Source organism: Panthera leo, chromosome B3 (assembly GCF_018350215.1).
Source record: "Panthera leo isolate Ple1 chromosome B3, P.leo_Ple1_pat1.1, whole genome shotgun sequence".
Taxonomy (NCBI): domain Eukaryota; kingdom Metazoa; phylum Chordata; class Mammalia; order Carnivora; family Felidae; genus Panthera; species Panthera leo.
In genome coordinates, this window is record NC_056684.1 from 87302713 (window position 1) to 87313411 (window position 10699).

General features: G+C 36.6%; 1 pseudogene; it reads left to right on the forward strand.

The window, feature by feature from the left end:
- The window catches only part of LOC122222635, a 30987-nt pseudogene extending 20738 nt beyond the window's left edge, over positions 1-10249 (forward strand).
- The last annotated feature ends 450 nt before the right edge of the window (positions 10250-10699 follow it).

Genomic DNA, 10699 nt, shown 5'->3' on the forward strand with positions numbered 1-10699 from the left:
CGTGATTGCAAAGCCCATTTGGGACCTCTGTCTCTCTCTCTCTGCCCCTCCCCTCTTTTCTCTCTCTCTCTCTCTCTCTCTCTCTCTCTCTCTCCCAAAAATAAATGAACATTAAAAAAAAAAAACCAAACAAAAACCTTTTCTTATAGTTGGAGCAAACTGGCTAACATTTTTTTTTTTTTTTAGCCAGAGAACTAGCCCATGGTTTAGAAGGCACAGATGTTACTGTCAACATATATTACACCCTGGTATTTCACAGACTAATCTCAGTAGATACATATATATTCCACTGTTGGTCAAAACACTTTTGACTTTGGTGTCATGGGCTTTTTTCAAAACCCCAGAAGAAAGTGCCCAGACTTCAGCTTAATATTTAGCCTCTTCACCTGAGACAGAAGTTGTGTCCAGGAAAGTACTTTGGAAATTGTAAACAGGAAGAATTATTGCCCAAAGCTGTGGATGAATCTGTTACAGGAAAACTCTGGGATATCAGTGATGGTTGGCATATTAAAATAGGAGCAAGGAGTGAAAGAGAGCCATTTGTAAAACTGAATGCTCATTATATCTGTAATCAGAAATGGTGTGGCTTGAGTACTTGCTATTTGAAAACACAATTTTGGTTTTATGGTAGTACTGCTGAGAGCTACGTAAGTTACTTAAAAGTTATTTTTTGGAGAACATAAAATTTCCAGAAAAGTTTTAAATACATAATAAGCATAATGGATAGTATAATGAGCAATATAATTGTAATATACCTTATAAATTATAATTGAGCAAGCATGGACTACAAATATTAAAGAATCCAGTGACTTAAAGTAAACTTCTTGAGAAGTTTTTCAAATATCTTTTGAGTTTCATGGCAAAAGTGTTAAATATTTTTATTGTGGTGCCAGTTTTTGTGTGAAAATAATATGCCTGTTTTGTGCACAATTCTTACTTAGAATAAATTTAAGAGTGCAAACAACCAATAGAGTAAAAGCATGCTACACCAAGAAGGATTTGTTCCAGGGATGCAAGGATGGTACAACATTTGAAAATCAACAAATGTGATACACCACATTAACAAAATGAAGAATAAAAATCATGAGGATCTCAACAGATGTGGGAAAAGCATGTGACAAAATTCAAGAGCCATTCATGATAAAAACTCTCAATAAAGTGGTTATAAAGGAAACATACCTCAACATAATAAAGGCCATACATGACAAGTCTACAGCTAAATCATACTCAATGGTGAAAAGCCAAAAGCTTTTCCTCTCTGATCAGGAACAAGACATAAATGCCCACTCTCCCCACTTTTACTCAACATGGTATTGGAAGTCCTAGCCACAGCAATTAAGCAGAAAAAGAAATAAAAGGCATCCAAATTGAAAAGGAAGATGAAAATTGTCACTCTTTGAAGATGGCATGATATTATGTATAGAAAACCCTAAAGACCACCAAAAAAACTGTTAGAACTAATAAACTTAGCAAAGTTTTAGGGCACAAGGTAAAATACAAAAACGTGTTGCATTTCTGTACAATACTAATGGATTGACCTATATGTAAAGCAAATGGGACTTTTCAACATTGCTGGTGAATATGCAAAATGCTACATTCACTTAGAAAAGATCTGTAAGTTTCTTACAAAGTTATACATATGCTAACCATAAAATTCAGGAATCCCACTAGTGTGCATTTACATTTACCCAAGAGAAATAAAAACATGTTAATGATAAACACTTCCTTAGGTTTTTTTTTAGAACTGATAACCTGTCGCTCCTCTTTCATATTAAAATAGGAAGGGGTTTTTAGACATACATATTTCAGTACTTAAAAAAATGAAATTGGGGCGCCTGGGTGGCTCAGTCGGTTGGGCGTCCGACTTCGGCTCAGGTCCTGATCTCGCGGTCCGTGAGTTCGAGCCCCGCGTCGGGCTCTGTGCTGACAGCTCAGAGCCTGGAGCCTGTTTCAGATTCTGTGTCTCCCTCTCTCTCTGACCTTCCCCCATTCATGCTCTGTCTCTCTCTGTCTCAATAATGAATAAACTTTAAAAAAAAATGAAAAAAAAATGAAATTAATTTATGTCTGGAATTTGCTTCAAAATAACCCTGGATGGATAAAACAAACTCACCCATGGGTTTAATACGGTTTTAATTGGATGAGATGTATATGGGGGTTCATTATAGAATTCTTTCTACCTTTCTATGTGGTTTTTGAAAGAAAAAAAAAGTCCAAGAGAGAAATTCATAAATTACTTCCTCCTTAATTTAGAAACCAAAATAATGCCAATTTAAATGTCCTTGATCTTTGAGTAGCAAGTGCCAAGGATTATAAATGTTAAGGGAGTATTACTATTAGTTTGGAGCAGTTGAATTCCCCTCCTCAACTTCTTGAAATGGGGAGTAGGCTCTGTAAATGTCACTCAGGCTCAAAGATCTGAGAAACTCAAAGATATTCATTCACCTCTACATTTTATTTTTATTCCAAAATTTTGACAGTCCCATTAGTGGAGAAGTATGTTGCTCCACTAACATAAGGCAAGTATAATTTTTTTGCAGGATAACAACACATTCTCTATGGACTGTCTAATGTAAACTGATTCTAGCTGGCATAACTATTTCATCAGAAAGTAGAAGTACAGGGGCACCTGGGTGGCTCAGTCAGTTAAGCGTCTGACTTCAGCTCAGGTCATGATCTTGTGGTTCATGAGTTCAAGCCCCGTGTTGGGCTCTGTGCTGACAGCTCAGAGCTTGGATCCTGCTTCAGATTCTGTGTCTCCCTTTCTCTCTGTTCCTTCCCCACCTGCACACTGTCTCTCTCTCTCTCTCTCTCTCAAAAATAAAGAATTAAAAAAACTTTTTTAAGAAAGTAGAAGTCCAGTTTAGTACACTTAAAATTCAAATCGTAAAGACACCAGCTCAAAAGGACCCAGAACTCATGATTATAATTGTACCAAAATAGGCAGGAGCAGCTACAAACATAGGAGTCCATCCAATGCAGTTTTTAATACAACAATGAGTTTCAAATCAGCTGGATTTAGAACACACAATCGTTAAGTTGGTGCACTATTCTGTACACAAGTACCAAGAACCCTAGAAGTCGCTTTCAGGAGAATCTCAACTAAAGTTGAAAAAACTCATTTGTAGGTGGCAGCAGACATTTGCTCATGGTCTAAAAGATGAAGATGACATATTGTAGGACCTGTCATACTGAAGAGTCTAGAACAAACTACTCTAAAGGCAGTACTAATAAATAAAAATTCTTATTACCAATTAATATTTTTAACTAGTGCTCCCAGGACACTTCATTTTAATCATTTTATAGCTAAGCTGTTTAAATTCCACAAAAATTTAGACATAATAACCACTGCTTCCTTTTTTATTGCTTTTTTTAGCCATAGCAGTAACTGGGTTTTTTTTACTGTGCTTATTTCGCTTCATATTTTTTAGCTTTTTATTCAATTTCCAGTTAGTTAACTTACAGTATAATATTAGTTTCAGGTGTACAATTTAGTGATTCAATACCTCCAGACAACACCCAGAGCTCATCACAAGTGCACTCCTTGATCCCCATCACCTGTTTAACTCATCTCCCCACTCACATGCCTTCAGATAACCATCAGTTTGTTCTCTATAGTTAAGAGTCTGTTTCTTGGTTTGCCTCTCTCTCTCTTTTTTCCCCTTTGCTCATTTTTTTTGTTTCTTAAATTCCACATATGAGGGATATCATATGTATTTGCTTTTCTCTTACTTCACTTAGCACAATACTCTCTAGCTCCATCCACGTCACTGCAAATGGCAAGATTTCATTCTTTTGATGGCTGAGTAATATTCCATTGTGTGTGTGTGTGTGTGTGTGTGCGCGCGCGCGCCATATCTTTTTTATCCATTCATCAGCTGATGGACATTTGGACTCTTTCCATTATTTGGCTATTACTGATAATGCCATTATGAACATCAAGATGCATGTATCCCTTTAAATTAGTATTTTTATATCCTTTGGGTAAATACCTAGTGGTACAATTGCTGGATCATGATGTAGTACTATTTTTAATTTTTTGAGGAACCTCTATACTGTTTTCCAGAGTGGCTGCACCAGTTTGCATTCCCACCAACAGTGTAAGAGGGTTCCCCTTTCTCCACAACCTCACCAACATCTTTTGTTTCCCGTGTTGCTAATTTTAGCCATTCTGACAGGTGTGAGGTGATATTTCATTGTAGTTTTGATGTGTATGGCCCTGATAATGAGGGACGTTGAGCATCTTTTCAGATGTCTGTTGGACATCTGTATATCTTCTTTGGAAAAATATCTTTTCATAGCTCTTCCCATTTTTTACTGGATTATTTGTTTTTGGCTGTTGAGTTTGGTAAGTCCTTTTTAGATTTTGGATACTAACCCTTCATATGTCATTTGCAAATATCTTCTCCTTTCTGTAGTTACCTTTAAGTTTTGTAGCTTATTTCCTTCACTGTGCAGAAGCTTTTTATTTGCTGAAGTCCCAATAGTTTATTTTTTTGTTTCTCTTGCCTCAGGAGACATATCTAATAAGAAGCTACTTCAACTGATGTCAAAGAAGTTAGGATTCTAGGATTTTAATGGTTTTCCTCTAAGATTTTACTGGTTCCCTGTCTCACATTTACGTCTTTAATTCATTTTGAATTTATTTTTGTGTATGGTATAAGAAAGTGGTCCGGTTTGTTTCCATGTTGCTTCAAGTTTTCCCAAAGACGTTTGTTGGAGAGACTCTTTTTTCCCATTGGATATTCTTTGCTGCTGTGTCAAAGATCAGTTGATCATATAGTTGTGGGTCGATTTCTGGGTTTTCTATTCTGTTCCATTGTTCTATGAGTCTGTTTTTTTATGCCAGTACCATACTGTGTTGATGATTACAGCTTTGTAATATAACTTGAAGTCCAGAATTATGATGCCTCCAGCTTTTTTTTTTTCAAGGTTGCTGTGGCTATAAGGGTTTTTTTTCTGATTCCACACAAATTTTAGGATTGTTTGTTCTAGCTCTGTGAAAAATGCTGTTGGTATTTTAATAGGGATTGCATTTAATATATAGATTGTTTTGGGTAGTATAGACATTTTAATAATATTTGTTCTTCCAATCCACGAGCATGAATGTTTTTCCATTTTTTTGTGTGTCATCTTCAGTTTCTTTCATCATTTTATAGTTTTCAAAATACAGGTCTTTCACCTTTTTAGATTTATTGCTGGGTATCTTATGGGTTTGATGTAATTAATTGGGATTGCTTCCTTGATTTTTCTTTCTGCTGCTTCATTATTGGCGTATAGAAATGTAACAGATTTCTGTATGTTAGTTTTTTTGAAAATTTACTAAATTCATGCATCAGTTCTACCAATTTTTTGGTGGAGTCTTTCCTTTTTTAAATTGTTAAATGCATGTAAATGCATACAAACCCCATGCAAGGCGTGGCAGGTACTCTTCTGCAAGTTGGTAGACACTGAAACTTCATTACCTATTTTGTAGACAGTACATTAGACATAAAAGATACCTCAGTAATTATCTCCCTAATGAAGGAGGGGGGGAATGGCACTAGTTGTTTCCCTTAAAAAACTAAAACTAATGTGTACTTTCATGAAATGTATTGCATGATTTGAAATAATAGCCTCTCCTTGGGTAGGACTAAGAGTTTATATTGTCCAAGTACCAACTTGCTAGAAAAATTAAAGGCTGAGGCTCTAAAACAAGGTTAGGACTTAAAAATTGGATAGTCAGTACTTAAAATACAGTATTTCACTACCTAATAAATTCTCAGTTGCGAGGACTGTTTACCCAGTTCATTGATTAATCATGGAGGCCTTCTGTCCCTGTTCTTCTATTTCATTATCCACAAGAATCTTTAATGAACAAAGAAGTAAAAAAGAAATGAAACAGTCATCACCAGGTGAAGGTCATAGGTTAATGCTGGAGGATACAGAATTAATGGGGCCTATTAAGGACTAAAAATTTCCTGTCCTTGGATTTGTTACCCATGTTTTCCCTGACCACAATATCGTGGAAAATTGAGAATTGCTTACTTAAAAAAAAAAAAAAAAAAAAAAAAAGGAAAACTTAACCAAAAATTTATCTGAGCCAACACAGGATACAATATTTTAAAATTATACTCTAATTTTTTTTAAGAACCAAAACCCCTGACCAGACATTTTTTTTTTTTTTTAATTTACATCCAAATTAGTTAGCATATAATGAAACAATGATTTCAGGAGTAGATTCCTTAATTCCCCTTACCCATTTAGCCCATCCCCCCTCCCACAACCCCTCCAGCAACCCTCAGTTTGTTCTCCATATTTATGAATCTCTTCTGTTTTGTCCCCATCCTTGTTTTTATATTATTTTTGTTTCCCTTCCCTTATGTTCATCTGTTTTGTCTCTTAAAGTCCTCATATGAGTGAAGTCATATATTTGTCTTTCTCTGAAGTCATATGATTTTTGTCTTTCTCTAATTTCACTTAGCATAATACCCTCCAGTTCCATCCACGTCGTTGCAATTGGCAAGATTTCATTCTTTTTGATTGCCGAGTAATACTCCATTGTGTGTGTATGTATATATATACCACATCTTCTGTATCCATTCATCCATCGATGGACATTTGGGCTCTTTCCATACTTTGGCTATTGTTGATAGTGCTGCTATAAACATGGGGGCGGGGGGCATGTGTCCCTTCGAAACAGCACACCTGTATCCCGTGGATAAATGCCTAGCAGTGGAATTGTTGGGTCATAGGGTAGTTCTATTTTTAGTTTTTGAGGAACCCCCAAACTGTTTTCCACAGTGGCTGCACCAGCTTGCATTCCCACTGACCAGACATTTCTGCTAATGATAAGCCTTTACCCTCCTGTGATTTTGTTTGTTGTAGAACTCATAACCTGCCATTTCCTTTAGTTAGAAGAAAACAGCTGAGGATGCATGGCAGCATCTACTGTGAGCACCACATTTTCCTCTCCCACCATGGTTGACCACATTCCAGTTAGAAAAGCTCTTTCCAGTCCTATTATGTTCAACAAGCATAATAGGGGTAAGTTTGTTCTTCCGGCAAAACATTCAAGATATATTGTCTTTTACTTTAACCTTGTCTGCTGTCTGCCATCCTTAAAGGCAAAACACCTGGACAGCTGCATGTACCCTCTACATTCTGCATCTTATAGGACCTGACCTTTTCTATGCAACTCTTCAGGCTGCCAGATGACCTTTAATATTCAGTAAATTTTCCCCTATTTTGAAAGTTTATGCTGGCTTCTTTTCTGGCACCTTCACTTTGGCATAGCTAATGTAGACATGTGTACGTTTTGTGTGAATGCCCTTGCAATCCAGCTGGTAAAAAAAAAAAAAAAAAAAAAAAAAAAAAAAAATATATATATATATATATATATATATATATATATATATCAGTTTATAAATAAAACTTCTGCTAGTTTTCATTTTCCTTTGTGTGAAATTTTCTCTAGGAGGAGGTAGTTGAGTCTAGCTGAGTAAAAACCCAAGAACAAAATGTACACAGTTCTCTGTTCTAATGAAAGTATTTTAAATGGGTAATAAGGCATGAGAAGAGAAAAAATATATATAACACAGGTCACTGAACCAAATGATCAAGTAAGGAGTTCTCTCCAAATAGTCAACACCCAGCATGCACTTATGGGGTTGTCAGGCAACGGGGATTTCAGCTTAAACAAGTTTAAGTTCAGTGAAACCGTATGAAACTCAAAGCTGTAACAATGTCAATTCTACCATGAAGAAAATAACATTTTTACAAGACTGAAGTTCTTGTTCAGCTAAGTTGTAGTCAATGTCTCAAATTCCTGGTTGCTTTCATAACCTAAAAAATAAATAGGAATTATAACTGAAAAATTTTAAAAGATGTATACTTTAAACATACTAGATTTGAAATTATGCCTCTGTTGAGTATGCCTTGAATTTATAGATAAATTCATCCTTGATTTCGTGGCCCAGTCTACAACTATACCATCAGTCACAGATTATCTTATCCAATCATTTGGACTATTACTCTTTTTCTGTATTAGAGAATCCCAATTATCCTTTAAATATTATTTATTTCTTCCAGGATAGCAAAGTGTTAGAGACTGGACATCCTGAAGACTGGTGTAGCACAGACCATTTGTGGCCAACAAGGTAAAACCTTTTGAATGTGAATGGCCTATAATTTTCCAGTAACTTTTCACTGACTCAAAGGAACAAAGCAAAATTTCACCAAAATAGTTGACCCAAAGCATGAAGAAATATCTGGGTTTCTGAAATTATTAGCCACAGCATGATCAATAGTTTCTCATCTTGTGTCTTCCCTCTTTTCTTGGGGTCCTAACTAGACTACCATCTACGCTCCCTACTCTAGTATCATCTAAACTTCCATCACTCATTGACATTCCTGTCACTCATTATTACCAATCTCCTAGGAACCCAATTTGGTTTGAGCATTCTCCCTAACCAGACCTTCCAAGCTGTCTCTATCACATCAAATGATATCATATCACATCATATCATATCTGTCATATCAAGTGTATGTGGCATCATTCTCCAGAACAGAGAGAACAAAAAGCCCTAAGTGACTAGAAAACCAATTTAAAAGGCCTCATCTGGGTTGACTCTCTCACTCTGATTGTCCGATTACAAAATAATTCCTGTTCAACTGATATACAGAGTAACCCCTTCCTTTTAAGGAATGCAATAAAAATAATTTCTAGTTCTCACTTTTTGAGCTGCAGAAACTAGGTCCAGAGTATCTGAAAGTAAGTCTGGTCATGATTCTAGGCCAGGGATTGGCAGACTTTCTGTAAAGAATAAGACAGTAAATATTTTTTTTAATTTTTTTTAATGTTTTATTTATTTTTGAGACAGAGAGAGACAGAACATGAATGGGGGAGGGTCAGAGAGAGGGGGAGACACAGAATCTGATGCAGGCTCCAGGCTCTGAGCTGTCAGCACAGAGCCCGACGCGGGGCTCGAACTCACGGACCGCGAGATCAGGACCTGAGCCGAAGTCTGACGCTTAACCAACTGAGCCACCCAGGCGCCCCAAGACAGTAAATATTTTAAGCTATGTGAATCAAATACAGTGCCCATCACACTATTCTTTGGGGGTATTATCTGTTTGTAATCTTTTAGAAACAGGAAAATCATTCCAAGCTCATGGGCCACACAAAATGGGCCAGTGGCTGTTTATTGGCCCATGGTCCAAAACAGTTTGCTTACCCTATTCTAAGCATTGCTCTTCTAATGCTTACCAACTGTTATGGACTGAATTGTGTCCCTCCTATATTGATATGTTGAAGCCCTAATCTCCACCGTGACTGTATTTGGAGATAAGGTCTTTAGGAGGTTATTAAGGATAAGGGTGGGGTCCTAATTCAAAAGGACTGGTGGCCTTATAAAAAGAGGAAGGGAGTAATCTCTCTCTCTCTCTCTCTCTCTCTCTCTCTCTCTCTCTCATTCTCATACATATACTTTGAGGAAAGACACCATAAGCACACAGCAAGATAAGGCGGCTACATACAAGACAAGAGAAGAGGCCGCAGAGTGAAGACTACCTCACCAAAACCTAGATCTTAGACTTCCCAACCTCTAGAAATGTAAGAAATAAGTTTATGTTGTTTAAGCCACTCAGTCTATGGCATTTTGTTATGGCAGCCCAAGCAGACTGAGACACCTGCTAATCACACTACAAATCAACCACATTCTTCTAGGTAGCTACAACAAGCAAGATTCTTCATTCAGCTTGAATGTGTATCAAGAGATTAAAGAAATAGATTATCGGCTACAGTTATAAAGCAGACATAATAAGGCCCAAATTTTTCAAGGTCACTTCCTAACTCAGATTCAAAACTTATGCAAAAATCTAATGTTCCATTATCTCTTTAAATAGGCTAGAGAACTCTTTATCATATGTGTATGGGGATGGAAATTAATTACTCAGATCCTCTTTAAAGGGAAGATTTGATGCCCAGTTGCGGGACATGCAGTCAACACAGTGCGCCCAGGGCCAGCTCCCTCAGGATCGGCCTCAGCTGGGAGAGCTGCTTCTCCCCAGATCACACCCTTCCCAGGGCAACTCACATCCAGAAGCTGAGCAAGGCATGTGTATAAATGTCAGGCCATTTTGCCCCAATGTGAACAATCCTGCTACATCCCCATTGCTTTCACATCTTGAACCCAAACTCCATCTCAAGGTCTGCTTCTGGAGAGTGACAACTTGTGACAAAGACCTAAACTCTATGTATGACAACTGAATTAATTATTCAATATGCTATCCCAAATTAATGAATATCATTTTTCCAACGGAAAATCAACAAGATAATTTCCAAGTTCACAACTACATGCAATTTTTTATAAGTTATTTCAGTCAACATCTTACATTTTGAATCTTTCTCATAACAAAATTGTTGAAGAATAGTAGAAACTAATTGTGATCTTATTCCTATGTCTTGGGAGATTTCTTGCCCCTTTAAAGTCCTGTTTGAGTTTCAAGTATATGGCAAAGCCATAACATTTTTAACTCCTCTAAGTTACTTTGAAGATTTTTCAGTACAAAAGAGAATTATTTTAATGATATCTCAGTGTGTCAGTATCCCTCCATCAATCAGTCCAGTCCACTCTCCTCTTATGGACTCGTCTAAAACAAAAAGCCTTTTTTGTTTGTTTGTTTGTTTGTTTTATAGTGAATTGGGCTTAAATGCAAG